A 20086-nucleotide genomic window follows, 5' to 3' on the forward strand; every position below is an offset into this window, starting at 1 on the left:
ATTTATAGCAACCTTAGAGTGCAAATGCAAATATAAAGTGAACATAAGAAACCATATCTTAGCCTCCTTCAAGTGTTCAGGGCCCCACTTCTCAATTGTCGCTCGTGGACGTCCAGCCACTGCGCCGCCTCCTCCGGATCTTCAAAAAATCTGGTGGATCCCAATGCCACCACACGCAGTTTAGCAGGAAACAACATAGCATACTGAACTTGTAGACCTCTCAGCCTTTTCTTTATGTCCATAAATCTGCTTCTCCTCCGCTGCACTTCATTGGAATATTCCGGAAATATGGACACTTTAACTCCATTCAGGACCATCTCCTCATTGTCCCTTGATTGCCGCAGGATAGTGTCCCGGTCTTTAAAATGCAGGATCTTCGCCAGTATAGGACGAGGAGGTCTGCCTGGCGGAAGCGGCTGCATGTGCAGCGTACTCAAGTTGTGTGCAATAGGTGTTTCTGGGTGATGTAGTGCAATATACACTAACCTGGTACGGCTGACTCTCTGCAAGGGCAGGTATAGGTAGAAATAGTTCGTGACGCCAGTGCCAAGTAAACGGTGGCACGCCGTTTGCAGATAGCAGGAATAAATTGAGGAAACGTAGCTTTAAAACAGAACTCCAACTTTAGTAGTTTTCCAAGTAGAGACAATAATGGAAACGCAGTTCCTCAGCATACAGTCGATTTTGCAATTCGGTCGATGCAGGCAATTCAGTTATAGCAGGGTAATTACAGAGTGTTGAACACAGGACTTGCAGCACAGGAGCTTGCACTCTAATTCTGTCTGATCCTGGAATACAGCAATTCTTCACCAAGGCCCATTAACCTAATTCTGGCTTTATATCCTTGGCTGTGGCTTTTATAAGTACCTCCTCTGTCTTTCTGAGTACCTCTGGCTTTCCTGATCTTTGCCTCTGTCTCTCTCAGCTTCTGGACGCTTCCTCAGGCTCTAGAAACTTCTGAGCTGTGGTCTAGACTAGCTTTTACTTCCTTGTCTGGGCCTTATATAAACTAGGGCTCCCTAGCTCCCTCTAGCAACTAGAAGCTGGAATGACACCCCTGCAGGCCTGTACATGCAAGTTTCAGTAACAGGAAAATACATACATTACATGACATCTTATAAAACTGACATATACCAACTTCCCATAATTAGGAGGGACGACAGCACACCAAGTGACACTTTGGTAGTGACGGGTATTACAGTTCCCGTACACTACATACCCCACTGCTTTAAGCTGAGTACGACCTCGTACTCCATCATGGGTCGCCCAACTGGAATCTCTACCTGAAATAGAAAATAGAGACATGCAGGCATACATACATGCAATTCATCTGCATTTACATTTACATGAGGTCCAATTGGCAAAGGTGAAGGGTAGTGACAAGGGGCGTCGTTCTCTTCTCTCAGGATAATGAATGGAACGGGGGCGCTGACCTGGCACAGCGTAACATTATAACCAGGATAGTCCATGACAATGAATAAGTCCATGATAAAACAGTAGAAAACTGTATAAAAGTTCTTGGAGGCTCAAATAACAAACATGAGTCCGTACCCAGGTCATTTCTTATTAAATCACAGAGGCTCTCATGCGGTGGAGTCCATCCCTGGGCACAATACTTTTAAAAGAGTAAGAATCTCAGAGGCTCAGGTACTTTTGAGTCTGTCTCCGGGCACGGTTCCTTAGTATGAAGTTGCACAATAAAAGGACAGCAAAATAACGGGACTACCCAGGAGTTTCCCGTGGGTGTATCACAGGCAAGGGCTCACGTGGAGGAGTCCATTCTTGCGCACAAATGTCAAGTAAGGTATTGCCCGTGGCAACTGTTTGGCAGGAGACACCACCAGAATAATCAAAGTCTCCTAAACGGACTGGTGGGCGTCCCCTGGTCATCCGGGTAGACCTTCTCAACACAGGGGTCTCCTCTTCCCTTAGCAACGAGGTAGAAGGGAGAGGAGCAACAGGAGGGTCTCCATCCGTGAGACCTCGGTCAGGAACAACTGGAACAACTGGAACAACAGGAAGTACTGGAACAACAATATCCACGAGAGGGGGAACTGGATCCGGAGCATCTTGAACCGGCTCTTCTGGAGGTGAAGCTACAGTAGGTGCCGGAGCAGGCACCAGCAAGTTCAACCAAGGTGTCAGAAGCCAATGCATGGGATCCGCGTCATACCTCAGATTACTAACAGCCTGCATAGGATCCTCGGGCTGTATTGCTGACTCCGACACAGGATACTCAGATCCGGAACTCTCGTCACTAGGTTCTGGTGTCAGGCAGAGCTTTAACTGGTTTCGGTGTACAATTTGGGATCCCTTGCCTTCTCGGGTGATCTCATAAGTGTGAGTTCCAACATTTGGGATTGCAGTGACAACATAAGGACTTCGTTCCCACTTACTGTCCAATTTGCTGGTACGACGGTTATTCTTTAACCATACCACGGCCCCTATGGTCAAGGGTTCTGCATGGGCTGCCTGATCATAGTCTCTCTGCTGTCGGTCTCTAGCAAGGTCCATACGTTCCTGAACAATGGCTTTGGCTGCATCTAATCGCCTTTGGTTCTCAGCAACCCAGTCGGTGTTAGGTAATGGGTTAATGCAATCAGGCACATGTATGTCCAATGAATGATCAGCAGGCAATGTCCCTTGGCGCCCAAACATCAAGTAAAAAGGGGTATACCCGGTGGAACAATGTATGGTATGATTGTATGTGAACATGAGCTGTGGCAACAGACTGGGCCAATCTCCTCTGTTTTCAGGAGGCACGGCCCTCAGCATCTCTATCAAGGTCTGATTCATTTTTTCACATAATCCGTTACCTTGAGGATGGTAGGCCGTCGTCCGGATCTTCTTACAGTTGTGTAAGCGGCACAGTTCATGGAACAGATGGGACTCAAAAGCAGGTCCTTGATCGGTGAGGATCTTTTCTGGACATCCATAGGGCAGGAGAAAGTGCTTCCAGAACATTTCGGCTGTAGTCTTGGCTGTCTGGTCTCTCACAGGCACTGCTACAACAAACTTTGTGAAATGGTCAATAATAGTCATGGCATAAGCATACCCTGAGCGACTAGGCTCCAATTTTACATGGTTGATGGCGACAAGTTCAAGAGGACGGGTACTTACAATGGGTCTCAGTGGTGCTCTCTGATCATGGTGCTCACTTCGTTTCAAGGCACAGGCTACACACTCTCGACACCACTTCTCCATGTCTTCTCTCATGCCTACCCATTAAAACCGCTGGCGGATAGTAGCTTCAGTCTTTTGGACCCCAAAGTGACCGGATTGATTGTGGTACATCTCCAACACCATACCTGCATCTCGTCGGGGTATGAGAATCTGGTGTACTCTTTCGTTGGACACTGGGTCTAGGCTTCTCCGTAGCAATAGGCCCTTTTGTATGAAGAGTTGATGGCGCTGTCTCCACAGTTTGATGAGCTCAGGATCTGCACTCTTACGCCGAATCCTCTCAGGGGCTCTGCCACTAGTAATGAAGTCCAACAACTCACCCAGCACTCTACTTTCAGACTGTAGTTTCACCCACCTTTCTTCTTTAGGATCAGGCCTACTGGAGGGTGAAGGAACTGCAGCTCTGTTATTGGTAGCTCGAGCCTGATCCTGTTGAGCAAATTTGTTATAGAAAGCCGGCATCTCTACATCTTCCCAAGCATCTCGTACATCATCAGGAGCTGTCTCTGTGGGAAGCCTGGATAAAGCATCAGCATTATCATTAGTGCGTCCAGCACGATACTTTACAGAGAAATTATAGTTGGCAAGGCGAGAGGCCCATCTCTGCTCCAAGGCTCCCAATTTAGCTGTATTTAGATGTGCCAGAGGGTTATTGTCCGTGAATGCAATGAACGGGGTGGCGGCTAGATAATCCTTGAATTTTTCTGTCACCGCCCACACTAATGCCAGGAACTCTAGTTTGAAGGAACTATAATTCTGGTCATTTTTCTCAGCTCCTTTCAGGGAGCGGCTTGCATATGCTATCACTCTCTCTTTTCCCTCTTGGATCTGGGCTAACACAGCTCCCAGGCCTCGCTTGCTAGCATCAGTATAGAGATGGAAGGGCTTGCTATAATCTGGATAACCTAACACTGGAGGCTCGGTCAGTTTCTTTTTTAGCAATTGGAACGCTATCTCTCTTTTCTCATTCCACTCAATGGGCACAGGAGTTCTAGGGCTTTTCTTGGGTTGCCCCTTCAAGAGTTCCTGGATAGGATCAGCTATTTGAGCAAAATGGGGGATAAAACGTCTATAGTAGCCGGCAAAACCAAGGAAACTCCTCACCTCTTTGACGGTAGTAGGAACCGGCCAATTACGGACAGCTGCTAATTTATCAGGGTCAGGTTGCACTCCCTCTCCGCTTACTACATGCCCCAGGTATCTTACTGCAGGTTTGAGCAGGTGACACTTGGATGGCTTTACCTTCAAGCCATATTTGATAAGGATTTCAAATACTTCTGCCAAATGTTTCAGATGGTCTTCATATGTTTTGGAGTACACAATGACGTCATCTAGATACAGCAGCACTGTTTCGAAGTTTTTGTGACCCAAACACCGCTCCATTAGTCTCTGGAAAGTTCCCGGGGCATTACATAGCCCGAACGGCATACAATTGAATTCATACAGGCCCATGGGAGTGGTGAAAGCAGTCTTTTCCCTATCTGCAGGGGCCATGGGTACTTGCCAGTAGCCACTGGTCAAGTCCAATGTGGAGAAATAGGCAGAGGAGCCCAGAGCAGTTAGTGACTCTTCAATGCGGGGCAGTGGGTATGCATCTTTGTGGGTTATTTGATTAATTTTCCTATAATCCACACAGAAACGGATACCACCGTCCTTCTTCTTTACAAGGACCAGGGGTGCAGCCCACGGACTACGGCTGTCCCGGATCACATTAGAGTCTTTCATCTCTTGGATCATTTCCTTTACAGTCTGATATGAAGTAGGTGGTAAGGGTCTGTATCTCTCCTTGATAGGAGGATGAGAGCCAGTAGGTATGGTGTGTTGTATGACACTAACCTCTCCATAGTCAGTAGCATGCTTACTGAAGGCCTGGTGGTGCTCCTTGACAAGCTGTATAATCCCTTCTTGTTGCCGTTGGGGGGTATTCTCGTCCCCCACATGGAGCTCTTCCCACCAGGGCACTTGTGGCTGGGTCACCGGCGAACATCCGCTGACTGCAGCTGGCGGCTTTTCCGTCACTGGAAGACGAATGATGTCTTGGAAGGACACCTGGGACAGCTGGGCAACACTGCAATGCTTAGTAAGCGCAACAGGATGCTTACTCAAGTTAATCAGACGGACAGGTACTTTACCTTGGGAGACGTTCACCAGGCACTTGGCAGCTCTCACATAAGGATAATCCTCCATCTGGATTGGTTCCACCAGGGCTGGATAATCTCGGCCTTGGACTCCCAGGACAGCACGACACCATAAAAGAGTTTGAGAATTAGGAGGCAAAGTCACAGGTTTATTATCACGGATCTTGGCAGTACAAATTTCTCCTTTCCCATTAGCAAACCTCTGCTGGGCACTTAACACAGTGATAGTCTTTTGAATCACCCTCCTGGATGCAGAGGAAGCAGTGGGCAAAGTCTGATGTAATACAGCAAGTATTTCTGAATAACAGTTTTTGAAGACATTGGTGCCTAGAATGACAGGATGTCCTCCTCTGTCACCGGCCTGTACTACGATCACTCCCTGTTGAGGCAGGGTTACTTCTCCCACCTGCAGGGTGGGTTCCCAGTATCCATGAACCTTTACTGGTTTGCCATTGCTGGCGATAATTTCCACCCAGGATTCAGGCGGTTGGGTCAACTGGTTGGTGTCCCAGAACTTTTCAAATGCAGGCAGCTGAATAGTAGTGACCTGAGACCCAGTATCTAATAGGGCTTCAAAGGGGATCCCGTTGATCTCTATATTGATTTTAGGATGGGATCCTACATAACGTGGCATCCAATTTGGATCCTCTGGACCTAGTGTTCTACCTCCCGAGGGTTGGTCCTCAGCCTCAGGGGTTGCCCGTTTAACTGCCAGCACATGGATTCTGTGTGTCCCAGCTTTTTGCAGTATGTACACACGGGCTTCTTGCGACCTCTATTACGCCTCCCAGGATCCCTGGGGTGAGTCTCTTGGTAAGGAGGTGGGAACGGCCTAGGAGGTGACAGGAATTCTTCTTCTAGCATTATGGGTTTTTCCCATTCCTCTATTTTTCTGCACACTTTCTCTAGACTTTTAGTGAGGTGATTTACTTGCTCTGTCAGCATGGCAATAGTATCAGTAGCTGACACTTGAACAGCTTGGCCGGCCTCAGCTCGGTTAGTGACAAGCGGTTTTGGCTTGCAGGCTGATGACTCAGATAGGGCGCTCAACTCAGGAGATACTGTGGACCCCAGAATTTTTATAGCCAGTTCTTTAAAGTCCAGAAAGGCACTGTTAGGGTGCTGGGCGGACAGCATCTTTAACTGGGTCCTTATTTGTTCACTAGACACCCCGTTGATAAATTGTTCCCTCAGGGTCTGGTCCCGGTTATCAGCCTCTTTGGGATCTATCTGGATTACAGCCCCTAAAGCCTCCTGAAGTGATAGGGCATAGTCACGGAGGGACTCACCGGACTTCTGTCTCTTGCCAAAGAAGTGCATCTTTATCTCTGAGGCAGTCCTAGTTTCAAAAGTGGCTCTGAGGCGGGTGAAGATCTGTTCTAGAGTACTCCGCTCAGTAGCAGGCCATGATAACACTTCCCTGCGGGCAGCCCCCTCCAGTTGCGCCAGCATGATTTCCATTTGCTGGTCGGCATTTATAGGGTACAATCGGAATAGTGCCAGCAACTTTTCTTTAAAGTCCCTTAGGGTATGGGTCTCTCCCCTGTAGCGAGGGAACCATGGGGCCCCGAAATAGTAAGGCATGGTAAAGGGCATCATGCTGGGGGCTGTAGGATGATTAAGAGCCGCAAGCTCTCCCGGGGCCGGCTGCTCAGGCACTCCTGGCTCTGACATGGTAGTCTATTTAGAGGTGGCCGCTGGCGACTAAAGGGGCCGGTACACTCCCCTTCCCTCCAGTTACAAGTGCTTACCGGTATCGCCGGGCTTGCGCAGGTCAAGTCTCGCGAGGTTCCGGACGTCCTGAGACCGCGGTGACGCAGGAGAAGCAGGGCCGCGGCGGTGCGATGATGAAGAGGGGCGGGACTCTCTGTGTCTTTGCAGGGATCCGCCCACGAATGTCCTCAGCGGCGCGGGAAACTTTACTCCAGGCAGCCGGTGGCCATCTTTAGCAAAACGCTGTCCATTCACTGACAGCAAGCAGGATTGCAAAAAGTCCACAAAACCACATTCCAATGCGGCGGTTTTCTTCCTCTGTGCAGCGCAATACTGCACAGCGCTTTTTAGAGGTTTTTGGTACACTTTGGGTATGATTTTCAGTCCACAAAGTCCACTTGAATAAAACAGGCAAATTGTCACTTTGGTCACAGGCAACTGTATAAGGCACAAAGTTCACGCTTCTTGCACTAGAAAGCGTGCGTATCCTGTTCGTGACGCCAAAAGAGAGGTGCAGCGTACTCAAGTTGTGTGCAATAGGTGTTTCTGGGTGATGTAGTGCAATATACACTAACCTGGTACGGCTGACTCTCTGCAAGGGCAGGTATAGGTAGAAATAGTTCGTGACGCCAGTGCCAAGTAAACGGTGGCACGCCGTTTGCAGATAGCAGGAATAAATTGAGGAAACGTAGCTTTAAAACAGAACTCCAACTTTAGTAGTTTTCCAAGTAGAGACAATAATGGAAACGCAGTTCCTCAGCATACAGTCGATTTTGCAATTCGGTCGATGCAGGCAATTCAGTTATAGCAGGGTAATTACAGAGTGTTGAACACAGGACTTGCAGCACAGGAGCTTGCACTCTAATTCTGTCTGATCCTGGAATACAGCAATTCTTCACCAAGGCCCATTAACCTAATTCTGGCTTTATATCCTTGGCTGTGGCTTTTATAAGTACCTCCTCTGTCTTTCTGAGTACCTCTGGCTTTCCTGATCTTTGCCTCTGTCTCTCTCAGCTTCTGGACACTTCCTCAGGCTCTAGAAACTTCTGAGCTGTGGTCTAGACTAGCTTTTACTTCCTTGTCTGGGCCTTATATAAACTAGGGCTCCCTAGCTCCCTCTAGCAACTAGAAGCTGGAATGACACCCCTGCAGGCCTGTACATGCAAGTTTCAGTAACAGGAAAATACATACATTACATGACATCTTATAAAACTGACATATACCAACTTCCCATAATTAGGAGGGACGACAGCACACCAAGTGACACTTTGGTAGTGACGGGTATTACAGTTCCCGTACACTACACATGGGGACTCTGTGCGCCCGCTCCACCGCATACAGGGAAGATAGACCTTACTCATGAAATAGCTGATGCAACCCTCCGTCTTTTCTGGCATTCCCACAATCCGCAGGTTGTTCCTTCTGGACCTGTTCTCCAGATCATCTGTTTTGGCATATAAAGCAGCTATGTCCTTAGCAGTTGTTTTTGCCGCTATTTGCAGAGGCCGAACATCATCCTCTATGGTGGACACCCTCTTCTCCAATTCAGAGGTGCGCTCAGAGATCTTGTGTAAGTCGTGCCTAATTATAGACACATCTGACCTCAGGCTACCAACTTGCACAGAGAGCACCTTCAGGGTACTGTTACAGCTGGCCACAGCAGCCATAATGTCTTTTAAAGTGGGCTCTTCATTAGCCGCAGCTTTGGGGCCTACCGCGCTTTTAGCTGGACGTGCAGGGGTCAATGGCATCCAGGGCCTCCCCATCAAGGGATCCGTCCTCTTGTTCAGAGGAGGTATGTGCGTCTGTCTCCTTTCCCTCTGCCCAGTCGCCCACACCGCTATCTGCGCGGGCAAACTTGCTCAGCTTTGCGGCCGCACTCTGGCTCAGCTTTGACTGTAAGGCCGGCCCCTCTTCCTCCTCGTCGCCATGCTGGCTCACCTCTGGCCTGTCGGATCGCGGCCCCTTGCTGGACTTTCTCGGCATGTCGGAGCTCTCAGAGTCACCCCCGCACTCTCCGGTCACTTCTCACCCACTAGGTAAGGTAAAATAAGCGAATCAGACGTTGCTACCACTCTAATGATCAGGATGCCGGCAGGAGCTATGAGCGGTGCGACTTACTCCATGCGCTCTCAGACCACGCCCTCAGGAATCCTACTTCTACTTGTCATTTTTCGTACCGGTTTTAGTCTACTCATACACAGCAGAAAACACTTGCGGAACTGGATACAAGGAGCATGGTGCTCACTAATAGACAATCTTTAGAGACATACAGACATAGCCAGGAACCCCTGCGGAAACAGATACAGGGAGCATGGCATACACAGGCAGACCAGTAAGTGCAGACAACATAGAAACATGCCTGGACCCTATGCGGAACTAGGTGCATGGTGGTCACAGAAGAACATACAAAACATGAATACATAGTAATATGTCCGGACCCTTATGCGGAACTGGTTATATGGCAGTCACAGATAAACATAAAAAACACAAGGACAAAGTATGGAAAATAGCAAGTATTTCAGTGGCTCACCCGTCTTGGACCTGGATCAGGGGGTGCACTACCATTCTGCAAACCCACAGCCAATGAACTTGTTTTTTTTGCAAATATAAATTTATATGATGTTGCAGCATGGTTCTTACCATCCTTAGGCTACATGCACACGACAGTGAAAAAAAAGTCTGTTAAAAAAGGACATTTTTAACCGATGTTTATTTTACTGATGCCTTTCTGAGAAACGGACGTTAAAAACGGACCCATTCAATTGTATGGGGTCAGTCTGTGAGTGAAAAACAGACAAGATAGAACATGTTCTATTTTTTTACGTCTGTTTTTCACTGACCGTCAAAAAAACTGCTGTGTCAATAACCCCAAAGACTACCATTGGTCTTAAAACGGACGTGTGATGGCCATGAAAAAAAGTCGTATGCATGCAGCCTTTGCTTATAAATAGGTCCGCATCCATTCCGCAATTTTCAAATTCATTTCAATGGGTCTGCAAAAGATGTGGACAGCACACCATGTGCTCTCCGCATCCCGTAGTTCCGCCCTGTGGCCCCGCAAAAATAAATGCTATATCCTATAGGCATTTTCTATATAGCGCCGGCCATGTGCGGTCCGCAAAATGCAGAACGCACATGGCCGGTATTCAACACTTACGGTCGTGTGAATGTAGACTTAGGCTGATTCCTCTGGTGGGTCCTGAATATCTGCACTGTAAATACAAGCGCTGATACTGAATGCATAGTGCTTGAGGAGATAATATTAGAAGGGCATAGTTGCTGTGTTCGGATACTGTCCACTCCAGCCTGCTGGAAATCCAGTCTCGGTGGAAATTCAGCAATCAGGTGTCAGATGTAGAAAGGCAATATCGCTGCAATAATTTAGTGTGGTCTCCAGTGACAACCCGATCCAAAACGCATCTGGTTATTTGGTTGTCACTGGAGACCACACTGAATGATTGCAGCGATATTGCCTTTCTAAATCCGCCACCTGATTGTTTGCTGAGTTTCCATTGAGACCAGATTTCCTGTAGGCTGGAGTGGAGAGACAGAGAAGTGTTGCCGCTGTTGTGGCTCTCATTGGGATGCGATCCTCCTCCTCTTCTATACTGCTTATCGAGTTGCGATCCTCCTTTCTTCCTGAACTACTCCACACAAAGACAAAGTGACATAGTGGAAACTCCCAGACAGACTAAGACAATGTGACATTGATGAAATATCAAGCTCACCACGCAAGTCAGGGTAGAACCATAAACAGACTGCTCAGTTGAATGCACCCTGCACACAACATTCCTCAAGACATTCTGATCACCAGAAATACAGCCCACAGGTCTAAATAGCCCGATCAATTAAGGCACCTGACCACCTGATAATCAGGGAAACATTAACCCTACATAGACACCGAGAAAACACAATTCACGGGGTACAGTTCACACTATAGAAGACCACATCCAGCACGCATCAAACAAGGAACCAGCATACAAGAGAGGGTAAACCACAACCAGTACGCAACACACAAGCAACCAGCATACACGAGAATGACAACCGAGTCCAGTATGCAAGTGCACAGACAGCCTACACGGTAAGACAGTGTCATAGTGAATTTCACTGTGATACAGACACAGAGAGTACACAAATTCACAGAACACAGTTCACACACTAGAAGGCTGTAGCCAGCACGCAGCACCCAAACAACCAGCGTACATGGGAAACGGCCCATAGCCAAAACACAAGAGCGCATGCAGCCAGCCTTCACAGCAGCAAGCGTCACAGTGAACTGCACTGTGAAATCATCATTGTTTTATAGGGAATATGTCACGTCATTTTTACCAATATACCTACCAGCATTGCTCCATAGAAGATTGCAGATGCATTCCATACATACCTGTGTGTACTCTGTGTTTTTATTCCATGTCCACTTTTATCCTGCTGAAAAATGCCTGCCAAGGACCCACTCATGGAGGCAACCTTGGCGTGGTGAGTGGACTTATGCCTTTTGATCAAAATGTACACTAATGCCTCATTTAGCATGTAGTATAAGAGGCGGTACACATGCACTATTTAGTGCAGTTTTCTGCCAAATTAGCAGGGATGAGATCATAGCATAACAGCTGGATGTGCGATTCTTTTCTTTTCTTTTTTGTATAGCTATATAGAGAATGCCTATTCTTGTCCGTGGACAAGAATAGGACATGCTCCATATTTTTTGCTGGGCTGCGGAATGGAACAACGGATGCGGACAGCACACTGTAGTCAATATCCTGTTACATACTGTATCCTGCTAATACTAAAGGATATTCATTTTTATATCTTTGTGAAAGCTATTTATTGTACTTTCCACAAACCACCAATTTGTAATAAGTGGTAGGTGGAAAAATTAGTCAGAACATCATAAGTTCAAGGATAGCAAATGTAAGAGACAAAAATAACTTTTCTTTCAATGAAAGAAAGTAGTGTAATCAACAGATGGAAAGCAGGCATTTAATTGAAGAGCAAATCATAACAACTAGACCTTGACTTGCTCTTAAAATTGTCCTTGCAGCCAATGAATTGCAAAGCGTGACTTACAGCAAACAATCTTCTTGCACATTCATAAACATAAAATCAAAAATAGTTTTAAATGCTTCCAATTTATGCTATTATCATGCTAATGATAATAATGAAGTGAGATAGTAATGAGCTTTCAAAAACATTAAAATAACAGCGACCAGTGCAATTTTCATGAGCCATATATTTGAAGACTAGAGTACGTCATTTACGTCTTTAGCATTTTTAGAGAGGTATCCAACATGTCTTCCAATGAGGGCAAACCAATGGAATATGTTGCACACTTTTAAACAATAGTATAGTAAACCTCCACTTTTCTGAATTGAAATACATAAGAAGGTTTTAAGAAATCAGAACCTCAGAAAATGTACCTCATTAGCCTGTGATTGGGTCAGAAATTGGTTAAAGAGTTGTCGTCAGTGATTTATACTCTATGAAGAGTCTTTAGTTTTAAGTTGTGTACCCCAAGATTCAGACCTGGTGCTATTATGCATTTTATTTATAACCAGTATACAGGATGGAATTTGATACCACTGATTCTGTCTGTACACAACACTATGGCATAGGTCATATGTAATTCAATATAATCTATGCAACATGTTCATAAAGGACAACATAATGTAGACGCATTGAGAGCTTGGGTTCCTAGTTGACAAATGTAATTCAATGTAGACAACTGAAGTTTTACATCATGGTACTGACAATCATGAGGAAAAGAGGAAGAAGTCTGTTTTGCAGGAGTTCGTGATTTCATAATTTGGGCCAAATTCATCAAATGCCACAGCATATTTCATAAATTTGCCGCATCTTTAATCTAACTTTTTCCACCCCTATTTTATTGAAGTAAGATAGATACAATTTTTCAGACTTTTTTTAAAAAAAATCAGTTAATAAAAATGGCTTAAATCAGCTTGGCATCCTAAGCATGCCAGCTTTCCCAACCACTTATCAAAACTGGAGTGAGTGGTGTAAAAATGCTAAATTCCTCAAATAAGCCCAAAAGATCTCGAAGACTTACTTTGAAAAGAATTTCTGGAGTATGTGGCTTAATAAATTCCCTTCCCCTAAATGTTCTGGGGATGGGTTAAACTAAGATGGACAGTAGTGATAAACTAAGTGTACTTTTAGATTATGAACTAAATAACAATTTGCAATGCCAGCAGCAACAGAGGTACAATCATACTACTTAACAAAGCATCAATACAGCCTCATCTAGAATATAAAATTCAGTTCTGGACATAGTTCCTGCAACAGATGCCCTGAAATTCCAAAAAAGTGCAAAAATAGGCAACAAAGAGGCATTATAAAACTGTATAGTCTTCAAAAGAGACATCTAAGGAGCGACATAATTTATTTGTACCACTATATAAAGGTGCAATACAAAAATTACCATGAGCAAGTATTCACTATACGATCACTTCAAGGACAAGGTGCCACCCTTTACAGCTCAATCCTTTGATTACTCCAATAATCTTCATCTTTTTAAGCAAAATAACATAAAATATATAATTTAATGTTGACTCTGGATTTTATTACAGTACACGAGGTTCCCATTATGCATAACTTTGTTTTACTGAATCCGCAGCTAAAGAATTAAATATCAATACATAAAGAAAAAACTTGTTTAGGTACAACCTAGCATGCTTGAACATATAGTAACCAATGAGGATGTATCAGAGAACATATAAGCAATATGAGGATAAACTCTGCCCTCTTTCTTTAGCTGCATCCGCAGTGATATCAGCTGAGTGAAAATGTTCTTGTTATATTAATGATATCATTCTATAATATTTGCTCATTATTGTCCTTATTTTCTATATTCACTCCTTGTTTCTTACCCCCTCCTGAATTAACTTGTGGTTTTATTCATCTTTTTTCATCTTTCTTACTTAACATATGTGTCCTAATTTTCCTTTCCGACATTGGTTGGTCGTCAGCCTTAATCTCCCACCCGTTCCAGTCAGTGCGACGCTGCTCTCAGACTGGACAGACATTGATAATCTGCTGTGTAGAAAGATTTTTACCTCACAGGTTTCCTCATAATTTATATATATATATATATATATATATATATATATATACAGTACAGACCAAAAGTTTGGACACACCTTCTCATTCAAAGAGTTTTCTTTATTTTCATGACTATGAAGGCATCAAAACTATGAATTAACACATGTGGAATTATATACATAACAAACAAGTGTGAAACAACTGAAAATATGTCATATTCTAGGTTCTTCAAAGTAGCAACCTTTTGCTTTGATTACTGCTTTGCACACTCTTGGCATTCTCTTGATGAGCTTCAAGAGGTAGTCCCCTGAAATGGTCTTCCAACAGTCTTGAAGGAGTTCCCAGAGATGCTTAGCACTTGTTGGCCCTTTTGCCTTCCCTCTGCGGTCCAGCTCACCCCAAACCATCTCTATTGGGTTCAGGTCCGGTGACTGTGGAGGCCAGGTCATCTGGTGCAGCACCCCATCACTCTCCTTCATGGTCAAATAGCCCTTACTTTCAAAGTTTTCCCAATTTTTCGGCTGACTGACTGACCTTCATTTCTTAAAGTAATGATGGCCACTCAATTTTCTTTACTTAGCTGCTTTTTTCTTGCCATAATACAAATTCTAACAGTCTATTCAGTAGGACTATCAGCTGTGTATCCACCTGACTTCTCCTCAACGCAACTGATGGTCCCAACCCCATTTATAAGGCAAGAAATCCCACTTATTAAACTTGACAGGGCACACCTATGAAGAGAAAACCATTTCAGGGGATTACCTCTTGAAGCTCATCAAGAGAATGCCAAGAGTGTGCAAAGAAGTAATCAAAGCAAAAGATGGCTACTTTGAAGAACCTAGAATATGACATATTTTCAGTTGTTTCCCACTTGTTTGTTATGTATATACAAACCGGATTCCAAAAAAGTTGGGACACTATACAAATCGTGAATAAAAACTGAATGCAATGATGTGGAGGTGCCAACTTCTAATATTTTATTCAGAATAGAACATAAATCACGGAACAAAAGTTTAAACTGAGAAAATTTACCATTTTAAGGGAAAAATATGTTGAATCAGAATTTCATGGTGTCAACAAATCCCCAAAAAGTTGGGACAAGGCCATTTTCCCCTTCTTCTTACAACACTCAACAGATGTCTGGGGACCGAGGAGACCAGTTTCTCAAGTTTAGAAATAGGAATGCTCTTCCATTCTTGTCTAATACAGGCCTCTAATTGTTCAATCGTCTTGGGCCTTCTTTGTTGCACCTTCCTCTTTATGATGCGCCAAATGTTCTCTATAGGTGAAAGATCTGGACTGCAGACTGGCCATTTCAGTACCCGGATCCTTCTCCTACGCAGCCATGATGTTGTGATTGATGCAGAATGTGGTCTGGCATTATCTTGTTAAAAAATGCAGGGTCTTCCCTGAAAGAGATGACGTCTGGATGGGAGCATATGTTGTTCTAGAACCTGAATATATTTTTCTGCATTGATGGTGCCTTTTCAGACATGCAAGCTGCCCATGCCACACGCACTCATGCAACCCCATACCATCAGAGATGCAGGCTTCTGAACTGAGCGTTGATAACAACTTGGGTTGTCCTTGTCCTCTTTGGTCCGGATGACATGGCGTCCTAGATTTCCAAAAAGAACTTTGAATCGTGACTCGTCTGACCACAGAACAGTCTTCCATTTTGCCACACTCCATTTTAAATGATCCCTGGCCCAGTGAAAACGCCTGAGCTTGTGGATCTTGCTTAGAAATGGCTTCTTCTTTGCACTGTAGAGTTTCAGCTGGCAACGGCGGATGGCACGGTGGATTGTGTTCACTGACAATGGTTTCTGGAAGTATTCCTGAGCCCATTCTGTGATTTCCTTTACAGTAGCATTCCTGTTTGTGGTGCAGTGTCGTTTAAGGGCCCGGAGATCACGGGCATCCAGTATGGTTTTACGGCCTTGACCCTTACACACAGAGATTGTTCCAGATTCTCTGAATCTTTGGATGATGTTATGCACAGTTGATGATGATAGATGCAAAGTCTTTGCAATTTTTCGCTGGGTAACACCTTTCTGATATTGCTCCACTATCTTTCTGCGCAACATTGTGGGAATTGGTGATCCTCTACCCATCTTGGCTTCTGAGAGACACTGCCACTCTGAGAAGCTATTTTTATACCCAATCATGTTGCCAATTGACCTAATTAGTGTTAATTGGTCTTCCAGCTCTTCGTTATGCTGAAATTTACTTTTTCCAGCCTCTTATTGCTACTTGTCCCAACTTTTTGGGGATTTGTTGACACCGTGAAAATTGGAATCAACGTATTTTTCCTTTAAAATGATACATTTACTCGGATTAAACGTTTGATCTGTCATCTACGTTCTATTACAAATAAAATATTGACATTTGCCATCTCCACATCATTGCATTCAGTTTTTATTCACAATTTGTATAGTGTCCCAACTTTTTTGGAATCCGGTTTGTAATTCCACATGTGTTCATTCATAGTTTTGATGCATTCAGTGTGAATCTACAATTTTCATAGTCATGAAAATAAAGAAAACTCTTTGAATGAGAAGGTGTGTCCAAACTTTTGGTCTGTACTGTACATATATATACACTCACCTAAAGAATTATTAGGAACACCATACTAATACGGTGTTGGACCCCCTTTTGCCTTCAGAACTGCCTTAATTCTACGTGGCATTGATTCAACAAGGTGCTGATAGCATTCTTTAGAAATGTTGGCCCATATTGATAGGATAGCATCTTGCAGTTGATGGAGATTTGAGGGATGCACATCCAGGGCACGAAGCTCCCGTTCCACCACATCCCAAAGATGCTCTATTGGGTTGAGATCTGGTGACTGTGGGGGCCATTTTAGTACAGTTAACTCATTGTCATGTTCAAGAAACCAATTTGAAAGGATTCGAGCTTTGTGACATGGTGCATTATCCTGCTGGAAGTAGCCATCAGAGGATGGGTACATGGTGGTCATGAAGGGATGGACATGGTCAGAAACAATGCTCAGGCAGCCCGCGGCATTTAAACGATGCCCAATTGGCACTAAGGGGCCTAAAGTGTGCCCAGAAAAAATCCCCCACACCATTACACCACCACCACCAGCCTGCACAGTGGTAACAAGGCATGATGGATACATGTTCTCATTCCGTTTACGCCAAATTCGGACTCTACCATTTGAATGTCTCAACAGAAATCGAGACTCATCAGACCAGGCAACATTTTTCCAGTCTTCAACAGTCCAATTTTGGTGAGCTCGTGCAAATTGTAGCCTCTTTTTCCTATTTGTAGTGGAGATAAGTGGTACCTGGTGGGGTCTTCTGCTGTTGTAGCCCATCCGCCTCAAGGTTGTGCTTGTTGTGGCTTCACAAATGTTTTGCTGCATACCTCGGTTGTAACGAGTGGTTATTTCAGTCAACTTTGCTATTCTATCAGCTTGAATCAGTCGGCCCATTCTCCTCTGACCTCTAACATCCACAAGGCATTTTCGCCCACAGGACTGCCGCATACTGGCTGTTTTTCCCTTTTCACACCATTCTTTGTAAACCCTAGAAATGGTTGTGCGTGAAAATCCCAGTAACTGAGCAGATTGTGAAATACTCAGACCGGCCCGTCTGGCACCAACAACCATGCCATGCTCAAAATTGCTTAAATCACCTTTCTTTCCCATTCTGACATTCAGTTTGGAGTTCAGGAGATTGTCTTGACCAGGACCACACCCCTAAATGCATTGAAGCAACTGCCATGTGATTGATTGACTAGATAATTGCATTAATGAGAAATAGAACAGGTGTTCCTAATAATTCTTTAGGTGAGTGTATATACACATATATATGAGGAAAACTGTGCGGTAAAAATCTTTCTACACAGCAGATTAACAATGTACATAATGATAATTTGAGGTATTCAAAGGCAGAATTAATATATACAGTCAGGTCCATAAATATTGGGACATCGACACAATTGTAACATTTCTGGCTCTATACACCACCACAATGGATTTGAAATGAAACAAACAAGATGTGCTTTAACTGCAGACTGTCAGCTTTAATTTGAGGGTATTTACATCCAAATCAGGTGGACGGTGTAGGAATTACAACAGTTTGCATATGTGCCTCCCACTTGTTAAGGAACCAAAAGTAATTGGCTTCTCAGCTGTTCCATGGCCAGGTGTGTGTTGTTCCCTCATTATCATAATTACAATGAGCAGATAAAAGGTCCAGAGTTCATTTCAAGTGTGCTATTTGCATTTGGAATCTGTTGCTGTCAACTCTCAAGATGAGATCCAAAGAGCTGTCACTATCAGTGAAGCAAGCCATCATTAGGCTGAAAAAACAAAACAAACCCATCAGAGAGATAGCAAAAACATTAGGCGTGGCCAAAACAACTGTTTGGAACATTCTTAAAAAGAAGGAACTCATCGGTTAGCTCAGCAACACCAAAAGACCCGGAAGACCACGGAAAACAACTGTGGTGGGTGACCGAAGAATTCTTTCCCTGGTGAAGAAAACACCCTTCACAACAGTTGTCCAGATCAAGAACACTCTCCAGGAGGTAGGTGTATGTGTGTCAAAGTCAACAATCAAGAGAAGACTTCACCAGAGTGAATACAGAGGGTTCACCACAAGATGTAAACCATTGGTGAGCCTCAAAAACAGGAAGGTCAGATTAGAGTTTGCCAAATGACATCTAAAAAAGCCTTCACAGTTCTGGAACAACATCCTATGGACAGATGAGACCAAGATCAACTTGTACCAGAGTGATGGGAAGAGAAGAGTATGGAGAAGGAAAGGAACTGCTCATGATCCTAAGCATACCACCTCATCAGTGAAGCATGGTGGTGGTAGTGTCATGGCGTGGGCATGTATGGCTGCCAATGGAACTGGTTCTCTTGTATTTATTGATGATGTGACTGCTGACAAAAGCAGCAGGATGAATTCTGAAGTGTTTCGGGCAATATTATCTGCTGATATTCAGCCAAATGCTTCAGAACTCATTGGACGGCGCTTTACAGGGCAGATGGATGATGACCCAAAGCATACTGCAAAAGCAACCAAAGAGTTTTTTAAGGGAAAGAAGTGGAATGTTATGCAATGGCCAAGTCAATCACCTGACCTGAATCCGATTGAGCATGCATTTCACTTGCTGAAGACAAAACTGAAGGGAAAATGCCCCTAGAACAAGCAGGAACTGAAGACAGTTGCAGTAGAGGCCTGGCAGAGCATCACCAGGGATGAAACCCAGCGTCTGGTGATGTCTATGCATTCCAGACTTCAGGCTGTAATTGACAGCAAAGGATTTGCAACCAAATATTAAAAAGTGAAAGTTTGATTTATGATTATTATTCTGTCCCATTAGTTTTGGTTCCTTAACAAGTGGGAGGCACATATGCAAGCTGTTGTAATTCCTACACTGTTCACCTGATTTGGATGTAAATACCCTCAAATTAAAGCTGACAGTCTGCAGTTAAAGCACATCTTGTTCGTTTATTTTCAAATCCATTGTGGTGGTGTATAGAGCCAAAAATGTTACAATTGTGTTGATGTCCCAATATTTATGGACCTGACTGTATTAATTCTGCCTTTGAATACCTCACCTGAGGAAAATACTTTTGATATATACACATATATTATATTATTTTACCTGTAGTTAATTATCTACCCTTACAGGCCTCACTATAAACTGTAAATTTGCCCCAAATCAAGACAAGGATACAGACTTTATGTCAGGGGACCAATTCCAAAATTTTATTGACCAGTCTGTGTCACGCTCTGTACAGGAGGCAGTGTGCTCAGCTATGTCATCTGTACAAGAAACAATTTCCAGGTCGGTCACTAGGGTGATTGCCCAGTTGGCACCTTCAAAATCCCCTCAGGCTACACCACAAACTCCATCTGAGGTGTTTTGGTCGGCGACTGACTCTACAACCAATTTAGCAAAAGGTTTTAAAAAATCACATAAACTTGCCCTCAAACGGCATTTAATGAATA

The 20086-nt window shown here is 44.3% G+C and overlaps 1 long non-coding RNA gene across 1 annotated transcript; it reads right to left on the minus strand.

Annotated features, from left to right (window-relative positions):
* Positions 1-308: 308 nt before the first annotated feature.
* Positions 309-8388, minus strand: LOC120991732. Its single transcript, XR_005776785.1, has 3 exons — positions 8341-8388; positions 5563-5566; positions 309-416 (listed from the first exon to the last, which is right to left on the minus strand). It is a non-coding gene; the product is annotated as an uncharacterized LOC120991732 (long non-coding RNA).
* Between the last annotated feature and the right edge of the window lie 11698 nt (positions 8389-20086).

Source organism: Bufo bufo, chromosome 2 (genome assembly GCF_905171765.1).
Source record: "Bufo bufo chromosome 2, aBufBuf1.1, whole genome shotgun sequence".
NCBI lineage: Eukaryota > Metazoa > Chordata > Amphibia > Anura > Bufonidae > Bufo > Bufo bufo.